Here is a 22639-nt window from a genome sequence, read left to right on the forward strand (position 1 = left end):
GGTTGTAAAGAGTCAGACACGACTGAACGACTATCACTTTCAAAGGAAAAATGTACTTTCAAATAGTACACTTGGGTTCATTCAACCCAAGTGTACTATAAACCAAGTTCTCTGACCTGCTCTCCCAGAGCGACTCGATCCCATCCCATCAACTGGTCCCCTCCTGGGATCTTGGCAATGGCTGTTTCCTCCTTCTGGGATGCTCTTTCTGAGCTACATTCCGTGGTGCCTTCCTGTCGTTCGAGAATCAGCTTAAATGTCACCTTTCTGGAAAGGCCTTCTCCAATCACCCAGACAGTCACCCCCTAACATATAGCACTTATTATTGTCTGTTCTCTGATATTTATGAACTTGTCTAAGATGGACCCTGTTCGTCAAGTCACTGCTACAGTCTCAGCTCTTAGCGCTGGGCACACAGTAGGTCCTCCATCACTGAAGGGTGATTCTTAAAGGGGGTGTAGAGCCTGAGTCAGAAGAGTTGAAGATGAAGGATCAGGCTCCCAAATGGTTTTCATGAGTGAAGTTTCAGGATCAAGGGGCAATTCAATGTATTCTTGCCTTTCCTCCTTTCAGCCACTTGTCCGTCCAGCCAACCATTCTTTCCCATGGCCCGCGTCCTGGGGATGTAACCTTGAATAAGACACACCTCCTATCCTAAAGGGACAAATAACCTTCTGAAGGCAGAGACGGAATGGAGGTAATTCCTGCAGTGACATGCTAAAGGCCAAAGGCGACTCCTGGGCCTCTGGCTGGGCCCCTGTGGAGATGAGGGCCATTCATGCAGAAAAGAAAACTAGAGCTAAAATCCCACGGAAGCTGCAGTGAGGAACACGTATGCTAGTTACATCCAGGGAATCTGACCAAAAAACCCAAAGAAAGTCACAGTCAAGGACAGACTGAGGACAAAAGAGGCTCACTCCTGAGATGTCTGCAGATTACCGGCCCCCATCTTTGCCATGGAAGAACTGGAAATCCTTCTCAGAAGAACAGCTGTGATCACTGCTACGTCCCATCTTAAAGAGCTTAACGCTCGCACCCACGTACAAACATGACCACACGCGTGCACACGGGAGCGCACAGGTACACAGACGCCAGGGGCCCACCCCTGAAGAGCTCACACAGAAGTGGAATATGCGTTTTCTTTCAAAAAGCCCCAGAGGGCTTTAGATTTAGAACCTGCATTTAGAACCAACAAGCTTCCGGCAAAGTTCCCTCTGATTGTAGTTATAGAGGTGCCTTGCAGTGTCAACAATAAGAGCGTGAAATGCATCCAGGAGGATCTCAACAGGTGAGCCTTCCTAAGCGCCGAGAACATTCCAGTAACAATACAGAAGCTGGCCTGGGGACTCGGCTCAACACCCGGGAATGCACCCCCAGCCACTGCAGCACCCCTGCCCGGGAGAGCTGCCGGCTGGCCCTGTGCATTTCCTTCCTTGTTATGGCCCAGCCTCTTTAAAAATCAACTTCATAATGTACCCTGGAGTCACAAGCACAGCCCCGTGTTTATGGGCTCAGCCAGATCAGATAAAATTTCATTCTCTGAATTGGTTCCTAATTTAATTACTCCCCGGATAAGCGCTGGCCTCCCACTGCTGCAGGGAAAGAACTCGGGAGGCACTGGCGCCACAAGCCACGAGCTGCAGCTCTCGCTTGGCAGCTGGTGGAGGATGAGCTGTTGCGGGGCCTCTGCAGGTCAGAGGGTGTTAGGACAGCAGGCGAGGGCCAGGCGGTCACCGCCTGTCCGCCCAACCAGCCTGCGTTTACCATCCCCAGCCAATCAAGAGGGTGACCTGCCGCTTAGTAAAAGGGCTCAGGGAGAGTGTTGAGTGTAACTGAGTCGACTCTGAAAACCCAGATTCAATCCTGACTCTGTGTGGCCTCTCTGGGCCTCAGTTTCTCCATCTGCAAAATGGGGCAGGACTATGTTCCCCTGAAGGCCTTTGCAAGCTCTATCATTCAGACAAGCCAAGGGAATCAGAACCTCATCTGAGAATCAGTCCTCCTTTAGGGCCAGGAGAAAAGCATACAAAAAAGTAAATGAATTATGGAAAGCAAGTAAAGATAGCTCAAAAAAATTAATCCTAGAAATGGAAACATGTCCACACAAAGACTCATAAATGAATGTTTATAGCAGCATTATCCCTAAGAGCCAAAAAGTGGAACCACCCTATCAACAGATGAATGGATAAATGTAACGCAGCCTATTCATACAATGGGATATCATGTGGCCATATAAAGGAATGAAGTACTGATATAAGCTACCATATAGATGAACCATGAAACATGGTGTTAAGTGAAAGAAACCAGACACACACAAAAAACATATCCTATGTGATTCCATTCATCTTAGGTCCAGAATAAAGAAATCAATAGAGATAAAGTAGATTCTTGGTTGCTTAGGGTGGGGGTGGTGAATGGGGAGATAGGGGCTAACAGCTAAGAGCTGTATGGTTTCCTTTTAATATGAGGACATGCTCTAAAAGAAAACATGGTTCTGGTTGCGCACATCTGTGAACCTACTAAAAACTACTGAACTGTATGCTTTAAATGGTGAATTTTATGTCATGTGAATTACATCTCATTATCCAGCCAGTCCATTCTGAAGGAGGTCAGCCCTGGGATTTATTTGGAAGGAATGATGCTAAAGCTGAAACTCCAGTACTTTGGCCACCTCATGCGAAGACTTGACTCATTGGAAAAGACTCTGATGCTGGGAGGGATTGGGGGCAGGAGGAGAAGGGGACGACAGAGGATGAGATGGCTGGATGGCATCACCGACTCGATGGACATGAGTCTGAGTGAACTCCGGGAGTTGGTAATGGACAGAGAGGCCTGGCGTGCTGCAATTCATGGGGTCGCAAAGAGTCAGACATGACTGGGCGACTGAACTGAACTGAAAGCTGTTTTATAAAAAGGATAGGTTGAATAAAAAAAAAAAAAACTGTTGCATGATTTTTAAAAATAAATCAGATGAGAACACTGTAAAGTAAATATACATAACATAAATACACATACACACACACACATTCTCCCTAAACAGTTCCACAGCTTCATAACTGATCCAAAGGTACATAAACCACAAAAAAAAAAAAAAACAAAACTGCTGACTTCAAAGTGGGCAGGCTTGCATTTTTCTATTGATTTATTTCAGTTTTAACAGCCAAAAGCAAATTTATTTTCTACCATCGAAATGGCAACTGAGGTTTCATCTACTCTTTAATACATCATTTTTATTCTCAGAAACAAATTGTGAAGAATGCAAAAGATGCGTGGATTTTCAACAGCCAGCCGGTGAGCAAAGGATTTTCTTTCTTTTTGCCTGGAAGCTATTTCCAATGAAGAGGCCACATTTGCTAAGCTCCCTCTTCCCTTTTGTGTATCTTTCTAATTTCTCACAGAAACTGCTACGGAACAAGTATAAATAGCTTTCAAAGTTAGGGCGACACAGATGTCAGGCTGATCCCAATTCCATTATTCTGAGCGTTCTTTCATCCTCTCATTTAGCGCTCCTGACAACTTTCTTCAGCAAATTCAACATGTCCTAAAAGCAGCTATTTCCTCTGACTTTCAAAACAGCGCGGCTGGATTACTGGTCTGATATGGGGTTGGCTGGGGCCTCCTGGAACTATTACCTTGATCGAGAATTGTGAGAGAATAAGGGAAGGTCACAACATGTGGGTCCGGCTACAGATGACCACAGAAAGGGAAATTCTGAGTGTCCCACAGTTCAAGAACATCCAGGTAAACAGGAAGATGGTCCTCTCTAAGGACTCACCATTTCTAAGCCCAGAGGGTATTTCTTTCAGATAAGAAATACTGATGGGTCAAAGTAAGAGGCAACCAGGGGAAGTTGAGTGCTTAACCCTGGATGGTGCACGGGGCATGGTCAGGTTGATGACTCGGCTCGCCTCGCCCCTCCCCTCAGATCACCACCCTGTTTTACTTGCTCCCCTGAGTGTGGCTTGGCATCCTGGGATCCCGAGCAGAGAGATGCCTGAAGCTTCTACAGCCAGGACACGATGCCCCGTACGAGACCGAGAAGGATTCCTGCCATTTCAACCGAGTCCTGGTCCTAAAGCAACAGCGCATGGGGGGAGAGATGGAGTTGGCCCCCACCCCACAGAAGGGTCCTGGGCTGCCTGGGATGCCAGGCAAAGGAGGTGCTGCTACCAGCCAACCAGAGGCTGCAGTGGGGGGACCCCCAGTCCTGCCAAGATCCCCCTGGATCCCCTCTCATTTGTCCTTCATCACCTTGTGATGATAGGGGGTTTCCAGGTGGGGGACAGCCTGGATTCAGAGCTCACTTGTGGACCAGGTCGGCCCGCTCCCACCGACCAGACGACCTTCACTCTGTATTTGTTGAGACACTGGAGAGAGGCTTTCCAGCAAGGGCTGCCCCCTCGAGAATAAACCCGCTCCGTCCCAACACAGACACACACACACACACACACACACAATGCCAGGAGCAGAGGCCCCGGCCCAGCCGGACTGTAGCCCCCAGTCTCTCATTCCAAAGAAGAGCAAATACGTGCTGACATCCTGTCTCCGGCAAACGTCTGACAAGTCTGCGCTGTTCATCATGGAAAATGAAAAAGCTAAACGGCCCCAAGAATCTGCCGGAGGATGACATCCAACGGAGGCCCTCAACCTTGAACCAGAAACGAGACCATGGAAAGAGCACCACCGATCCTGAATTCTTCTCCACATCTTCTTAAAGCAACAGCGATTCTGAAATCGAGTGTCTGGTTACACGACCCAGAGACTAGCCAGCTGCAGCCAACTCCCACCTGGATGTCCAGGAAACTGAAGGCAGGGAAGCCGGCCGGTCCCACGGGACTTGGGCCAAAACTTCGCCCTGCCCAGGGTGGCTGCAGCTTAACAGATGGCATGATCACAAGTGTCTACTGGGAAACCCCACTGGTTGGCCCAGTTCCCCGGGGCCACCGCTTTCTTGTAATCCTGGAGATCCCTGACGTGCACAAAGCAAATGCAGCTTGCGTGTGTACATTTGGAAGGCTCTTTATATAAACAGGTTCACGAATCAGAGGGAACAATCCTCTGTAGACCAATAGTCTGATTTTCGGTTTGGAAATTATGGTCTCTATAAATACACTCCAGGACATACTTTATATTTTTAATGCAAATATTTACATTCCAAACAAAGGAGCATGGAACTTAATGACAAGCTATTTATACCGGCTATAAGAAACACTAACAGCTCCCACATTTCTTGCCTGAGTTAATGGCTCCTGCTTCTATTCCTGAAATACAAATTTCCATAGTATTTTTCCCCAAGACTCTCCAGCCACACAAAAAAAACTGTGTAATAGCCCAAAACCTAATGTCAGGAAAGCCAAGTTTAGCACATTAGGCTCTTGACTCCTTCTGAAATTTACTGATAAGCACTAACTCTCCTGCACCACGCTACCAAACTGGGGTTACTTTTCTGTCTTCTTTGGGTGTACATTCAGAGGCCCACACGAAATCCATCACAGCCCTTTCTCCAGGACAAGCTGGTTCTTGATGTGTTAATTCAACAAACGACAGTCTCTAGCGACTGACCGGACCCCCAGACAGCCTCTCACCCTTGAGAGGCTCACCAGGCTGGGGTGAGTGGACCACACCCAGGAATACTAGAAAGATCATAGTAAAAAGGAGGATGGGGTCAAGGTCAAGGTCAGTAGAGGATCCCTGCAGACACTCAGAGGAGAACAGTGACATCTGGATGGAAGGATGTGGAAAGACTGTTAAGAATTACTCGCAAAACTTCCAGAAGGCAATGAGGAGATGGGGGCAGGGGGCTGGATGAAGATTCAGGCCGAGAGGGGGAATCAAGAGTGGGGGACCGAGAGAAGGCAGAAAGGCTCTCACACTCAGGCTACCAGGCGGTCAGTCTGCCAGTGGTTCTGCCCCTCCTTGTAAATTACCCTTGTGTTACAGTTAGAATGCAGCCTTGAGGTCAAAGGCTGATCATTACCTCAATCTAACTCATCACTGCCATGCTCTGCAGGTAGCAACACAGTCGACAGGCTTACCTCCTAACCTTGATGTCCTTACCGACTGCATATCTAATGCTGTCCTTATCAACTCTGCACCTAACAGGTGCCATGTGTGAGACCCCTCCATGGGTCAGGCCCCGGGCTCAGCACCTATCATTTGCTCTGGGTGGATGGAGGGGTCAGGGGAGGTGGGGGGCCGCGGGGGACTCTTCTTGCCCACTCCTGATGTTTCCTGCCTCATGGAGACAGAGCTGCCTGTGTACCACCACTGTGTCTCCACCTGGTGAGGTCCACACCATCCCAGGAGCGTGCAAGGAAGAGCCTGGCCTCATCTCTTCCCACACAGAGTAGGCACTGCCCCCTGCTGGCTGCACCAGGTTGAGGGGGGCAGTGGCAGCCGCCCCGGAAGAGGCTGCTGCTTTCCCACTGGCCTGCGACTCAGGAGAGGTCAGTGGGCCTCACTGCCCGCTTCTCACTTCAGGTATGCGATGCCCACATGCCCACTGGTTCAATCACATTCTCCAAGATCCACTTCAGTTGGGACCAAATACTGCATTTCTCTTTATGCATCTTTCTCCTCCCCTCTCTCCATTGGTTCAGAACTTGGCCAGGAAAGAGGGGTTTAATTTGGGGGGCTCCCTTGGACCCTAGTTTGTACTGTGAAAAGAAAGTGAAAGTCCCTCAGTCGTATCCCACTCTTTGGGACCCCATGGAGAAGTCTCCAGACCAGAATATGGGAGTGGGTAGCCTTTCCCTTCTCCAGGGGATCTTCCCAACCCAGGAATCAAACCCAGGTCTCCCGCATTGCAGGTGGATTCTTTACCAGCTGAGCCACAAGGGAAACCCAAGAATACTGGAGTGGGTAGCCTATCCCTTCTCTAGCAGATCTTCCCGACCCAGGAATCGATCGGGGTCTCCCACAATGCAGGCGGATTCTTTACCAATTGAGCTATCAGGGAAGCCCATTTGTACTCCTGGTACCCAAACTATGCTACAAAAACAAGATAGAGATTATCAACCCCACTTTACAGATAAGGAAACTGATGACCAAGCAGATGTAACCACTGGCCCAGGGTCACGATAATGGAACACAGAAGCACAGGAGCGACTCAAGCCCAGGTCCACGTGGCGTCCAGGCTCACCCCACCACCTAGGCTGCCTCTCCAAGGGGACAAGGGATTCCACACTCAGGCTAAATCCACATCCGTGTGATGGGCATCAAACCTTTGGTTGATTGGAAAATGAAGGTGCTAGTCAAACTCGCCTCATTCAGCCCGAATCAGCTAACGCATGTCACAAAGGGGAGACACAGCAGTCCAGACCCCTTTCAACAAGGAGTGAGACAATAACACAGCTTTACAGGCCTCTCAGACTCTGAAATGCACCTTCCAACCTCACAGCAAATGCGCTATGGGCCCCCGGCCCCCTCAGGGCAGCTCCCTACAAGGGCAAGCAGAGCAGGTCAGAACTTCCCCGAGATCCAGGGCTACCCTGGAGGAAGGGACCCACCATCTCCCGAGGCCTCTCCCCCTCTGAGGTCACACCAATATCATCTCGATCACAGGGAGCAAAAAGGGTCAGCAGGCACATATTCCATTTCAAGAGAAGATGTGAAACCACCCGTCATAGGAAAAAACAACTGTGCCTGCCCAGGTGGTGAAGGACGGGGAAGCCTGGCGTGCTGCAGTCCATGGGGTTGAAAAGAGTGGGACACGACTGAGCATCTGAACAGAAAGGTGGTGCTAGTGGGTAAAGAACCAGCCTGCCAACACAGGAGATGTAAGAGACGTGGGTTCAATCCCTGGGTCAGGAAGATCCGCTGGAGGAGGGCATGGCAACCCACTCCAGTACTCTTGCCTGGAGAACCCCGTGGACAGAGGAGCCTGATGGGCTACAGTCCGTGGGGTCGCAAAGAGTCAGACACAACCGAGGTGATTGAGCATAGCACAGCCCTGTAATCTAATTATGTGCCCATGTTGGGGTATTTTCCAGGCACCTGGATGATGAGGCGGCCTGTCTCAATATTTTTATCACAAGCACAGTTCTGGAAAGGGTCCAGGTTTCCATTATAATGACACTCTCTGCTTTTGAGGATCTGCCAGCCTTTCTTGCTTCAGAGACCCAGAAGGCCTGGACCCGGACAAATTCTAGAAACATAGCATAGGTGTCAGGATGAGCCTGCCTGGGCAAGAAGGCCCCGGCACACCCACTCAGAACTCTTTGAAGCTTGGAGTGGGGCTCAGGAATGCAACATTAGAAAGCTGGCCTCCCCAGAACATCCCCTGATCTGCCCCCGGCTTAATCACCACTACACAGGAGCACAGCCAAACCGCCCGGCCACCTGTCCACGGCGTCCGCTGGAAACATCTCAGAGGGCAGCTGTGGATGTAGCCCTCTCTTTGCTGGGAGAGATGAAGCAATCAGCCTGACTAGAAGCTAAGGCGTCCTGGGGTGTCAGAGAAGCTCTCTGAGGTAGAATATGCTAAAAGTCATGCTCCCCTCCTCCACCATGAAATATACACAGCTACATTTTAAAAAAAAGAAAGCTGGGCAAGCAATTTCAGGGAGCTCAGAAACATTCTCCCATCCCCAGTAATGAGCTCTAGAGCTGATGTATATTAAGCACTTACTGTATGCTAGGCACCACTCCAAGCAGGTATTAAGTGTCCTGTGTAGGACTTCCCTGGCAGCTCAGATGGTAAAGAATCCACCTGCAATGCAGAAGACTCAGGAGACCTGGGTTCGATCCCTGGGTGGGGAGGATCCCCTGGAGAAGGGAATGGCAACCCACTCCAGATTCTCGCCCGGAGAATCTCTTGGACAGGGGAGCCTGGCGGGCTACAGTCCATGGGGTTGCAAAGAGCAGGACACAACAGAGCGAATAACACCTGGCTCAGCTCTCAGGCCCCAGCTCTCAGGCCACTCCAATCTCAGAGCCGCGCTAACCTAGCAACTGCTACGCTCTGGGCAGTGTTACGTAGTCTGACTCGTGCAAGTTCTGCCTGGCCCACTACTCTAAGCTCTGCCTCGTGGCCCCCTTGCACCTGGCCCTGGGCTTGCACCTGGAGGAAGACATAAATGCCGCGTTTGGCTGGTGCTGATGAAACAGGCTGCTCGCATTTCCTCCACATCCCTTTCGAAATCAACAGAGACCGAAAACCTGCTTTCCTTTGCCACCCCCCCACCCCACTTGCTGATTCATCACCGCCTTCCCCTTTGAGAGCCATGACTGCTTTTCCCCACCCCCACCCCGAGTCCCTCCTTCCTCCACTGCCATTCTGTGATCCGACCTCTTGCACATCCGGAGGGCTAAATGATTGGGCCCTGTGGTCTCCAACAGCCTCCCCGCCCTCTGATTGAGACAAAGGGAGACCTGTCTGACCAGGCTGGCATAGGGCAAGCTGGGAACCCGTAGGGACCCAGCAAAGGACAGCTGTTAGGACCAAATGTCTTCCTCCCCAATGCCCGTACTTAAAAATATTATGTATTGGCCCGAATGAACACAGACCCTTTACTTTTCTTCCTAGATGTGGACACTGGATACACACACTAGATAACAACCACCTCTGCGCTTCATTTCACGCCGTGAAGACCCAGGTCTACACACAAATCTTCCCATCCTAGCACTTCGTTTTAACGGAGGAGCCTCTCAGGAAGGAAATCAGACCCCAGCACCTGAGAACAATAAAGAAACACCCTGTGCAAGTCAGAACAGTCCCCCGATATGCTGTCAGCTAAGTGAGAAGACAGGCTCTGAATCACAGCGAAGCGGCACGGTTAGGGCGGAAGTCAGCCACCGTCCCGAGCAGCCCGGCTTTCGGGTGGTGCACCATCCCCACCAGCTGATGACTGAAAGCATCACTTCCACATCACTTGCGCTCAAGAGACGCCTGGTGAGGGAATGCTCACACAACGACGCTCCCAGGCCAGCTACGTTTCTAAGTACTTTCTGCTTTTACTCATAGATCAAGGAAACTCGTCTCTCATATGAACAGGTTCCAAACAGTACCTCTGTAATCCTGGAACTGCTGATGCCTGGGGATCAGGACAGGGTCTGGATCTGGGGGGCAGGAAGCAAGAGCTGCCCAGCAAAGGGGATGTCCACTCATCTGGGAGATTCCAAGAGGCTCCAGCCTGGCAGGGTGGGATGTAAGAGCCGGCCCAGGAGCCAGAGCATTGGAGATCTGGGCTGATGTTTCACTTCTGGGCTCTGTGACTTGAGACTCACTGCTCCAAGCCTCAATTCTCACAATGGTAAGAAAAGACTCCTCCCAGGCCACCCATCCCTCACTGGCCTTTTTCCTGGCCTTACTCTCCCAGCTGTTAATGCAGCTCACTGCTCAACTATCTACCTGGCACAGACATTTTTGCCTGCGCCCTTCCTAGAAAGGCAGGAACTCTGTCTTCTCCCGGTATCGGTGTATACTATTGAATAATGAAACAATATGAAAAGTTTTATGCAGAGTGCCTCTTTCCATATGGCAAGTGAGAGTGTTAGTCCCTCAGTCGTGTCTAACTCTTTGTGACCCCATGGTCTGTAGTCCACCAAGCTCCTCTGTCCATGGAATTCTCTACACAAGAATACTGGAGTGGGTTGCCATTTCATTTTCCAAGGCATCTTCCTGACCCATGGATCAAACCCGGGTCTCCTACATTGCAGGCAAATTCTTTACCAACTGAGACAGGAGTTCATCAGACAGCTACTGAATGGATGCGTGACACACAGCACATGAAGGCTGGCACTTGGCCACAGGCACAGAGGCGTCCGTCATTCTAGTCCCTTGGCCTGGGGCTGTGGTCTCCATATCCTTATCATGTGTTACACCTCTCTGATGGTGGGACATCCTTCCCAATATGCAAACTCAGGACCAGATGTCAAGCTTCAGACTTCTTGGCAGAGCACCCACTCCCAACCGTCTCCTTTCCCTGTAGAATTTGAGCCCACACTTAAATGTTCAGGCTTGAGAATTTCCTTGAAAATTAACAAGACTTGTCAAGTCAATTTTTCTCCCAGCTGGGTAAAGCTGAATCAAAGCTGCCCTCTTGGGTAGGGCATGTGCTCACCTGCTCAGGGCAGCCCCGGAGTCTCCTCACCTCTCCCCATCCCCTGGAGCTAGCAGGGATTCAACTGGAAGCCAGTGCGCCAGGCAACCTCCAGCCAGGTCATAGGCGGCCTTGGACACCCACGGTCTAATCACAGCCCAGCTCTAACCTGAAGCACCCACTAGAGCAGGTTCCAAGAGCCTGAGATTCCTGTGGACTAGATGGTTAACTTGGGGCTTCTCTTCTGCGCCTTCTCCAGACACCAAATAAGCAAAGTCCACTTCCCAACCTCTCCCAAACTTTCCTGCAAACACTGCCTCTTCCACACACTGGGATTAATCTTCTCTTCTTCGGGCCAGTGGGAAAACCAAACACCTCCCTTCTCCTGGCCACAGGCAACAGCAACAGAAAAGAAGAAAGGTGCAGACACAGAGGCCTCACAGCAACCACCGTGACAGTGCTGGGACCTCTGGCCATCTGATCATCAAAGAACAGCAAGGCAGGCAGGGGATCCACTCTGGACAAATCAGCCTCTCCATCCTGCCTCCAAACACAAGGTCCTGGATGAATTAATGCTGCTCACTGCAGTCATGCAACACCCGAGAAAGAACACAAAAACACTGCTGAATTCCCTTCGGAGGGCCAGGGAGCTGGACCTGGAAGGGGGAGAAGAGCCCCCTGCAGCTCCACTTCTGGCTCACTTGCGCACCTATGCACTGAGAGAGCCTGGCAAGCTGCTTCACCTGCTGGCTCAGTTCCCCCAGCCAGCAGGAGGCAGGACATTCTCCTGGAAATCTTTCAGGAGCGTTAGAGAGAAAAACCTATTTGATTAAACCCATTTGAAAAACCTATTTGATTAAAAACTACCTAGCAGCAGCAGTTAAAAGGCATTTTATTCCCATGCTATTCTAAACAAAATCATATATGATTTGTATGCTAAGACATCCGGATTCAACATGCTGTTGGTAAAATTAACAAGAACCATGTTCTGGAAGGGAGGGCTCCTGATTTTGCCACTGGGGGAAGGGGAGAAGGAAAGCTGGACATGGAAAATGCTGTGTGGGGGAGGAACGGGAGGGGGGCAGTTCTAGAGGAAATTGGGGCAAATCTCCAGGCCTCAGTTTCCCCCCAGGCGCCTCAGGAGGTGCGCCCCCCCACTGCTTTTCTGCTCCGTCACCTGGTGATGTCCTTCTAGAACCGCAGCTGATAAGATCTGGGGCCCTGCAAACCCCTTGGCTCAGCCTCACAAGACGGCGCGCCACATCCCTTCGCGGGGCGTCCTGGGGCTTCCTAGAGATGTAACTTCATTCCCCCAAACTCCGTGCCATCAACTCACCCAACATGAATGTAGCAAGGGCCTCGGGGAATGGGAAAACGGACCGGGGGCGGGGAAGCTGGGCTCAGCCCCAGGCTTTATCGCCTCCTTCTCGAACCTCCCTACTCCAGGCGCGGACTTCAGCTGCCAACAGCCAGCCCCGGAGCCCCAGCCTTCAGTCTGTACCCGCCGCTCCAGCCCCCGCGGGCCGACCCGGGCTGCGGGGCGGACGGGCAACGTGGGGCCAGGACCGCGACGGGGCGGTCAAGCAGCCGCGCCCAGGACCCTGGCGGCTCCGAATCCTAAACACACACGCACACACGCGCGCGCACGCCGGCCAATCCGTTCGCCCGGGGGAGTCGGAAGGCGCTTTCACAGCGCTTCATTCATTCTCCCAAAGGCGAGGTTCGCTTCTCCCGGGCGCCTCCATCCCGTGATCTTAGGAGGACTCCAAGGGGGCCACCTGCGCCACGACCCGTCCCCCATCAGCCCACGGCCGCCGAGTCCTCTACACCCGCACCTATAGCCCAACAGACTCGCGCTCCATCCCAATCGGCGGCGTCGCCCCCTCTCAGGGGCTGATGCCACCCCGGCTCCCCGCAGCTCCGTCGCCCCGCAGCCCCCGCCGCCCCTCAGCGCCGCTCGGCTCAGACCTGCAGCGTTCGGCTCGCCGCGCCCAGGCCGGCTGGGGACGCCGCCGCCGCCTCCGCCACCGCCGGGAAGCGCCGGCTCCTCCCGAGTCACACCGCCTCCGGAGCTGCGGCGGGGCGCTGGGAGGGGACAGGGGGCGGAGGGCCCGGAGGAAGAAGGCGGGGAGCAAAAGTTCAGGCCGCTCCGGGCCTCGCCGCGCCCGGGTCTCCTCCCAGGCCCGCCCACGCGGTCCCCCTCCCGGAACCCGGTCCCACGGGCTTCCGCGCCTGGGATCCCCCACCCCACGCCTCCCCGCCCGGGGCGGCCGCGGGATTGGAGCCTGGGCAGGAAGGTGGCCCCGAACCCGTGTCAGGGAGAGAGTGGCGGATAGCAAACACACCAACCTGCCCCGGGCCGCGCCTGGAAACTTCCCCGAAGTGCGCCGCGGAGCGGAGCGCCTGGCTGGGGAATCCCTACCCCCACCTTCACCCCACGCGCGCTCCTAGGGAGAAAGCACCAATCGGTCGGTCAGTCGGTCCTCCGCCTGCAGAGCGCGCCCCCCGCACCCCCATTCCGACTCCTGGGGCCGTTCTCTTGGACAGCCGGCCTGTGCGTGCCCAGAGGCAGCTGTCCGCAGCGCCACCACCCCGCCGCCGAGTCCCCGGTCCCGGAGCTCCGATCGCATTCTCCCTAGCGGGAGAGGGGGGCGTGCGAGCCATTGGCGCCGCCGCCGCCGCCGAGCATCCCTTCCCGCGGGGTCCCCGGCGCGCGGGGCGCCCAGAGCGCGGCCGGGATCGGCGGCGAGGGGACGCCCTCCGCTGGAGACGCCGATTGCCTCGGTGAGGCTGGGCCGAGGGTCGCGGGGCCCAAACCTGCCTGGGCTCTGCGCGCGCTCGCAAGTTCATTGTCTGCCTGGGCCGTCGTCGCCTCCGCCGCCGCCGCCGCCACCGCGCGGAGAGCGCCGTGGGGAGTGAGGCTGCGCGCAGCCTCGGCCGGCCCGGACTCCCTACGCCCAGCCCGGGCCGACCCCGGCGCTGCCCGGCCGGAACGCGGAGGGGCGCCGGAGCTCGGGGCCAGACACCCACCCGCCGCCTGTGGCCGCCCTCGCGCCGCGCCTGGCACCCAACTTGTACCTGAGAAGCAGGAGTCCAGCCTGGGGGCGGCGGGGGCAGCCCAGCCTCTGCGGCTCCGGCTCCGCGGGAGCGCGCCTAGCCCCGCGCCCGGAGCCCGGCATGCGGGGCGCGTCAACCTGACTCCCCGAGCGCAGGGAGGAAAAGTTTTGGGAGTGACGTGCAGATGGCGAATGAAACATCCGAAGAGAACCCGCCCCCCCGCCCCATGTCGCGCGGACACACATCAGCTTGGGTCTGGAATGTGAGACCAAGGCGTGCGCGCCGAGCGGTGGGTTTGGTTCCCGCCCCCTCCCGTTCCAAGTCAACACGGCATGTGCGCGGCGGTGATTCCGAATAGAGAGCAAACCGAAACCCCTCAAGTCTGCCAGTGACACCCTGCCAGAGACATTTTTTTAACGAACTTGGTGGTCTGGAGGCAGCCCGTGCATTGATATTCAAGGCCACGGCGCTGGTGGGTTCTAAGCCCTCTGTTGTGGTTTTGCATCTGGAGACCGCTCTCTCAGGCTCTTCGGCCCAGCCTGCTTGCTTTCACGGAGAAGGAAGGTTCAGCGGGACCGGAGCCCGCCCCCCAGCCCCCCGCCCCCGCCCCGCACCGAGCAGTGGCCCCGGGCGCGGCTGCTCCAGGAAACCACCGGGCTGCCTGAGGTCAAGGAAGTGCCGCACCCGTGGCCGACCTGGAGACTCTCCACCGAAGATAAACCAGTTGAAGAAAACACTTTGAATTCGGAAAGACTCAAGCCCAGCCTCTCAGAAAACAGGTCTAAGGGGCAGGAAAAAAAAAAAAAATCCTTGTCTTCGGTCACATAGCCTTTTGCCGGCCGAGTCCCCTTGACCACAGTCCAGCATCTTGTCCTAGGAGCGACCAGAAGTGGGGCTGAAAATTCTCCGTGTCAAGTGCTGACACACCGCTAAGGGATGCGTCCTGAGGGTATCTCCCCCCACCCCAACCCTTTCCTCTCTTTCTGGAAAAACATGATTTTTATTGCCTGAGGCTCCTCTCACCCCCAGAAACTGTAGCCCACCCTGAGGTCATAAACTTCTGCTCAGCATCCATGGCAACTAACGCGGGGGTCACAATCAGAGGATTATAACTGCAGATGTGAAGCTGGGATGAGAGGGGAATTCTTCAAAACGGTATCTTGTTTTCCTGCAAATAATGCCTCTTACATAAAATCTACGGAGAGATTAATGCAGCAAAGAGACCAGCCTTAGAATCTCAGACTAGATTGCTTTTTCCATATACACTCCACTTGGTGGGTTTTGTTCATTATTATTATTTTTTTTAACAAAAAGCTTTTTCTGAAAATACAATGAGCTGCTTTTTGCAGGGTTCACAATTCCCAATAGATGATGATGCCATTTTTCAAGGTCTTACACACGTTGTGGCTTTGGGGCTTATTTATTAGCTCCCAAGAAAAGCCTGCCTTTCAGTGAGGTTTATATACTCAAGTAATTGTGTGGGGGGGGGGAGGGGCACAGAGCAGGGTGCTGTTAAAGAAGGTTGGTTGTGCATGCGTCTGCAAGGAAGGCCCTGGGCCAGGCAGCTGTCAGACCAGAGTGTGCAATGGGTTTAAACAAACACAGGGAAGGTTCTGTGGAAACACCCAGAAGGAAATCCCCTCCTGTAAGGGTGTGTGGAACATTATTCCACGGCCACACATACCTCCGTCTGTCCTCTCCTCCTTCCAAGTAAACACATCTCTCTGTTGCGTAGATGGCTCAGGGCCCACCCAGGTCACTTTCAAATTCAGGTGTCAGAAATCACGGTTGACATGGAGCAAATTGTTTCTAAGTATAGTCATGCTGCTGCTTTGATACAGATTCCACCAGGGACTTTCTAAAGGTATTTATACACGTGCCTGAGATTAACTGGAGGGCAGTTTTTCCTCTCAACTTTAATTTCAAAAAAAAAAAAAAAAATCAATCAAGAATTGCCCTTGAGTCTGTTACTCTGGAGAGCTGAGAGAACACCCAAATACCAGACGTGTGTGCATGAGTGGACGGATGGACAGACGGATACATGTCTGTGCGAGAGGCTGGTGCATCACACTGGCAACTAGTGAGTGAAAAAAAAATGTAATTTAAGAAAACAAATGTCTCTTCCCCAGATGCACACTTAGGCCTCCATAATTCTGGAATTAAATTGTCTGAGTTCAACCCCTACTGCTGATACTGACTAGCTGAGGGACACTGGACAAGTCACCTCTTTCTTCACCTCCGTCTGGGGCCTATGACAGCCACTACATGCAGTAAGTTGAATTATTGACCGCATGCAGGTTCTTACACTTCGATATCCTGTCACAGCGTCATAGTTCATGGAACATGCTTCCCTATCCCTTGAGCTTGGACTTAGCCACATGATTTGCTTTAGACAATGAGATTGTGAAGAATGTGGCTGAATCAGAGGCTCGACGTGTGTTGCAGGCCTGGGCTGGCTCTCTTGTGCTTTGAATCCTTAATAAGAACAACACCAACACATCCTGAGAAGCCGCTGCTGCTTCCAGCAAGGCTCTAAACTAAACACACGTGGAGCAGACCCAACTCAACTTGCAGCCTGGAGCCAAGTGATTTCCCCCACACAGCTGGAATTTGCACTGCCTCAGCTGACCTATAAACACATGAACAAGGGGGAAACGCGTGTTGCAAGGTGTATGCTGGAGTTTTGTTACACAGCCTTATCGTGGCAGTAGCTGACTGATGCATGCCCTCAGTGGGCTGGTGTGAAGATTCATGACTCAGTGACTGAGAAACACCAAACACAATTCTTAGACCCTAGTTAGAGCTCAGGGACGTTAGCTATTATCAGTAATCAGTGCTATGGAAAGTGGCTTTGCATGTAACAGTCACATGAGAACTGTTATTCAATTGGTTAATTGAATTCATGAACAAATATTAGTTGAGTAAAGATTCTATGAGACAGTGCACGCACATCAGAAAACTGGAAGACCGAGGACCTGCCATGATCCCCAAGTTACATTCATTCACTCATTCATTCATTCATCTGGCAGACCTTCCCTGAACCCTTGCTGTGGGCCACACACTAGCGTGAAGGTGGGAGCTACTAAGACGGTTAAGTCTCCACGCCCTCCTAAGAATGCGGACCTACAGCACCCTACCATGTGACATACCCCACGAAGCACTCACCCTGTGCTGTATCATTTGACCTTCACAACAGCCTCGTGAGCCACTATTATTGAATCCCCATTTTTCAGGTGAGGAGACCGGGGCTCAGAAACAAAGCCACACAGGCAAAGACCAAAGGCCTCTCTATACCTTCAGTGTGCACTAGTGTCAGTGAATTCAAGCTCACGGCGGGCACACCCATCATGTAAGCGCAGTGAGAGTAGAGGAAAGAGGTGGACACAGCTGTGTCAGTCTCCTGGCCTCGTGCGTGTGAGTTGCTCAGGAAATATTGAGGCTCGGAGACCCAGGTTCTACTTCTGCCATCAGCTGTCTGTAAGACCTTGAGCCCCTCTCTCACTCACTTTCCCCACCTGGAGGGAGGAAGGACCTTGAAAGCTGCAGCTCTGGGATCTTATAACGCTGCTGATACAAGACGCATGGCTGTTGGAAGTTCATTTTAAAGGAATGAAGAGATGGGAATCACAGTTCCAGGAACTGGCCCAACAACTTGAAAACGGAAAGAACAGACCACCTGGGGGGAAAGGAGACAAGGTCAGGCCATGGGCACTGCTCATTACAAGCCCCAACTCAACAGCCACAACGTTGCTTTCGGTCACTGCACTATAGGAGCATTGAGACCAGAGCGTTTGGGGTCTCCCCAGATCCTCCTATCAGAATGGAATGCTCCTTTTATTTTTAAATATTTATTCAATTTTAAATTTGGCTGCAGCGGCTCTTAGTTGCGGCATGTGGGATCTTTGCTCTTCGTTGGAGCATGAGGATCTTAGTCTTGGCACAAGGGATCTGGTTCCCTGAACAGGGATCGAACCCAGCCCCCTGCATTGGGAGCGCAGAGTCTTAGCCACTGGACCACCAGGGAAGTCCCAGGAATGTCCCCTTTTATATGTCAGAGGACTTACTTATCACCTAACCCCTTAATTTTCAGTTAACGCTTTAGCAGAGCCTGGGATACTTGATTCCCAAATGTGAGGCTCTTTCCACAGGGACAGCCTGGAGTGGGGGAGAGTGGGGGTGGGGCGGAAAGCTACTGGAGTCAGAGTTCCTGCGCTGGGGAGGGCCACCCGGGGACGATGGGGGTCCCTGGGCCTCAGTGCACCAGCTCTCAAATTTGTTTCGGTGGACGTGGCTTCAGCTTTCTGCCACCGGCAACGACCTGCCTCCAGCCCTTTGACTTTGACGAATTTAGACTGCTCGGTAACCTGAAGTGCATTTCAATTTCATAAATTTAAAAATACTCCGGTTAGACAGATCCCTTCTGCAGTAATGCATCCATTAAGTGCACTTTAAGCCAATTTTGGTATGCTAATCCATCACAAATCGACGTGAAATTTAGGTTCTTGTGAAAATTTCCTACACTCGATCCAAAACCTCAACCAGATTTAGGATAAGAGCAAATACCTTAAAGCTGTGGACTTGAACTCTGTTTCAAAACTTCAGTGAAGAAAGCAACAGGCCAGTTTTAAACAAACACCAGAACAGGTGTATTTACATAAGAGCTGCCTATTCTAACGGGGTGGCCCAGGGGGTCAGTTCACTTGCTCTCAAGATGCTCCCATAGCTGAAGGCTTTAGAACTCTACTTTGGAGATCCCTCCAGGGAAATCTGAGAGACCGTAAGCCCTTTGAGGGAGAGAACAGGGTCGTGTAAGTCTCCCAACCCCTAGCTCAGAGCCTGAGGCAGGGGACACGCTCAGTCAATTTCCGGTGAATGCCCCAGTTGGAATTTCCTGGCTTGATTAGCAACTTATCCACCAAACTATTTTCTAAAATCAAATGCTTTCCCCACCAATGAAGCCTGGGAATCCTACAAGCATAGGCAGAAACCTCTGAAGGAAAATCGGAAGAGGACTCCAAGCAGTTTTAGTGATGACAATGTCATCACCTCTTTATCCTCCACGAGTCAGCGTATGGCCAGTAATTGGCGATACGAAGAACCTACGGGTGATGAGAGAGACATAATGTCATTGTTATCACCGTCTAAGACTCTGTCGCTACCAGCTGTTGACGGGCATCGCCTATTAACTGGATGTTTTTAGCTGCATAATAGACACTTAGCCAATAAAGTTTACAGCCGATAGCATTTTCACTTACTTGTTTCTGTCATAAGATCTCCAACCCACCCAACACAAAAATTAGCTGTTGATTTGGTAAATTTAAAGCAGCACTGCCTGCCCTAGTTGTGAAATACCTGAGCCTTCTAAATATATTCCACTTTCCCGGTTGAGCATTTAATGCAGGGGAGTGACACAGCCACGCTCAGAGGCTCCTAGCAGGTCGTGGTAATTTGCACCCCCTTCCCTGCCCACCTTTGCTGCTGGGTCCAACCCAGACCAGACCTGCTTCACCCCTCACTACCCCAGTTCTCTGAATTCCCCACACACCCCTGCCCAGAGGCCTGAGGCAGGCACCCCAGTGTCATCCTTAACTCTTGGCCCTTATACCACTACCCTCCCCACCCCGCCATCTCCCATTAGACATCATCTTCTTCTCAAGCCTGCTGATTTTAGAAGCCTGGTTGCTTTTTTTTTTTTTTTTAATGCAGATTCCTAGGCTCCAGAACCAGAGACTCCACTTCAGTAGGTCTAGGGTAAGACTCGAGGATCTGAAACTCTGGGAGTGGTGTGTGGGGATCTGTATATTAAACAACCCTCTTCCCGCTCTTTCCTTGGGCCTCGTTCAGCAGCTTCTAACTATCTACACTCTCTGCCTCCTTTCCTTGCCTTCCACTAACTGGTTCTTTCTACACACACAGTCAGCATCTTTTCCAGCACACAAATCTGAGCATGTCGGCCCCACAGTTAAACACCTACAATGCCTCCCTTGCACCCAAAGGTGAGTCCAGCCCACAGTGCCAGGTAGGGTCCAAGGCCCCTCTCTGTGCTGTCTCCCTTCCCAGCTCCAACGTGCCCATCAGCGCTGCTCACACTGTCCCCCAAAGTGGCCCAGGGACAACAGACATGGTCATGCTGAGATGAGTTCTAGGTCAGTGGCATCACCAGGCGTTCCCAGGGACTATCTGCTCTCGGATGAAGGGTTAACTAGAGAAAAGTCGCTTCCTTACAATTTTCTTCATTGACGTTACAATCCAGTGTGAGTATGGCCCCTTCCCTTCCCCAGGATTCACATCCCTGCCCATGACATGAGGGTGGAACTGGATTCTCTCTTGGGACTGAGCCAAGGTGTCATCAGCATCTTGATTACCCATCACAAGGAGTGATGGAAGGTGGTTCGCTCTCTATCTGTATTAGTCTCCTGCAGCTGCGTAACAAATGACCACAAGCCCAGTGACTTCAAACAGCATCTTCTAACTACCACACGGTAATGTGGGTCAGAAGTCTGGTAGATTCTCTGCTCTAGGTCTCACAAGAATAAAACCAAGGGGACAGCAGGGCTGGGCTCTTACCTGCAGGTCCTGGGGTGAAAGCCCTCCCAAGCCCCTTTCAGGTTGTTGGCAGCATTCATTTCTTTGAGGTTACTGAGACTCCACATCCTCATTGGGTGCTGGTTTGGGTTTGGTCTCTACTCTCAGAGGCCACCGACACCTCTCCTCACATGGCTCCTTCTATTTGCCAAGCAGCAACAGCATGTCAAGTCCTCCTTATGCTTGGGACCCCTGTGCTTTTTCTTTCTGGGCTCCTGTGATGACACAGAGCCCACCAAGGAGAGTCCAAGATTTTAATAATGCAGGATAATCTCCTTATCTTGATAAGGTTGACCGATTAGTAACCTTCACTGCATCTCAAAGGTTCCTTTTGCCATGTAACCTACACATTCATAGACGTGACCCCAGGGACAAAGGTGATGGGGTTCATTTAAAATTCAGCCTACCACACTTCATTGTTAGGAAATCTGAAAGGTTAGCTCCTCTTGCCCGCATCAGTTCTTCAGGGAACATTTCCTGAGCAGGTCCAGAGATACCATGCAAGAGCTCTCAGAACAGCAGCCTTGCCCTCTAGAGGCACACCATCTGAAAGGACATGGACAGGGAGAACCAAGTGCCAAGCCTATGCCAGGGCTAGAGCAGAGGCCTGGCGGGGGCAGGCTTTTCATGCACTCAGTAAGAAGCTGGTCTGCACAAGGGTCCCCAATCCCCAGTCATCCAGGCTGCTCGCAGGTTTTGCTTTATCTGGAACCTTCTGTACAGTGATTCATTTGCCACGTTCTTTCACTATGCTTACATAGAAGCAATTTACATACTGAAATATATCCAGATAAAGTGTAAGGCGGCTGGAAGTTGCTTCGATAATGGAGTGTGGGAAGAGTGGGCTGATGATGGTTGGAGCTAGAGAGTGGGATGTCAGGCACCCATCTCTATTTCTGGGCTGCATTTGGACGTGTCCACAGAATAAAGCTGAGTGCCGAAGAACTGATGCTTTTGAACTGTGGTATTGAAAGACTCTTGAGAGTCCCTTGGACTGCAAGGAGACCCAACCAGTCCATCCTAAAGGAAATCAGTCCTGAATATTCATTGGAAGGACTGATCCTGAAGCTGCAACTCCAATACTTTGGCCACCTGATACGAAGAACTGACTCATTTGAAAAGAGTCTGATGCTAGGGAAGATTGAAGCCAGGAGGAGAAGAGGACGACAGAGGATGAGATGCCTGGATGGCATCACTGACTCGATGGACATGAGTTTGAGTAGGCTCAGAATTGGTGATGGATAGGGAAGGCTGGCATGCTGCAGTCCATGGGGTCGAAAAGAGTCAGACACAACTGAGCAACTGAACTGAACAGCAAAAAGAGATTGGGAAAATGTATTTATAAAAGATCATGTGTTTCATCGTAGATGGGAAAACCACTATCATTCACCATAAAAATTTGTCCAAAAGTACATATAATTAAAAGACAGCAAAGTGGTCATATTTCAGCAAGGTTACTGATAGGTGTTTTCTCCCTGTTAATACTCCCTCTTAGGAAAATTAGCAAGTGTCAGAGTTTTAAGGACTAGTACCCAGAGGGGCTTTCTCACTGAGATGGGTTTAAGAAGACGTAACAGTTTCCTTTGGGCCTTCCCTGGTTCCTCAGACAATAAAGACTCTGCTTGCAATGCAAGAGACCAGGGTTCAGTCCCTGGGTCAGGAAGATCCCCTGGAGAAGGAGCCTTCTGTCCTCTCTTTCCTCAGCCTGGGGGATCCACTACCTTTGTGCCAAGGTGAAGGAGGACCTATTTTTCCCCAGGTGCCCACCGGGGGCTGAGTTGGAGATGAGTCGCCCACTTCACCCACTGCCACTGATATCCTCCAGAGACTGGGTCTCTGTGAGTCCCGGATGCCCTGCCGTGGGGTTCCTCTGAAACCAGCCTCATGCAGGGCTTCCCTCCTGCCTCACAGGGCCCGGGACCAGGAAGTCCATCCCTTCAATGTTCACCTCAAAG

At 52.0% G+C, this 22639-nt stretch overlaps 1 protein-coding gene across 2 annotated transcripts in view; it reads right to left on the reverse strand.

Moving 5' to 3' along the window:
- Positions 1–14316, reverse strand: part of CHST15 (carbohydrate sulfotransferase 15) — an 89214-nt gene extending 74898 nt beyond the window's left edge. Inside the window, exon 1 of one of the 2 annotated variants that reach the window (XM_070781053.1) lies at positions 13011–13224. The gene's annotated coding sequence lies outside the window, so the exon portion shown is untranslated. Of the gene's footprint in view, positions 1–13010; positions 13225–14120 lie in introns of those variants that run through there. The other variant, XM_070781052.1, reaches the window with a different exon arrangement.
- Between the last annotated feature and the right edge of the window lie 8323 nt (positions 14317–22639).

The sequence above is a fragment of the Bos indicus genome, chromosome 26 (genome assembly GCF_029378745.1).
Source record: "Bos indicus isolate NIAB-ARS_2022 breed Sahiwal x Tharparkar chromosome 26, NIAB-ARS_B.indTharparkar_mat_pri_1.0, whole genome shotgun sequence".
In the NCBI taxonomy this organism is placed as follows: domain Eukaryota; kingdom Metazoa; phylum Chordata; class Mammalia; order Artiodactyla; family Bovidae; genus Bos; species Bos indicus.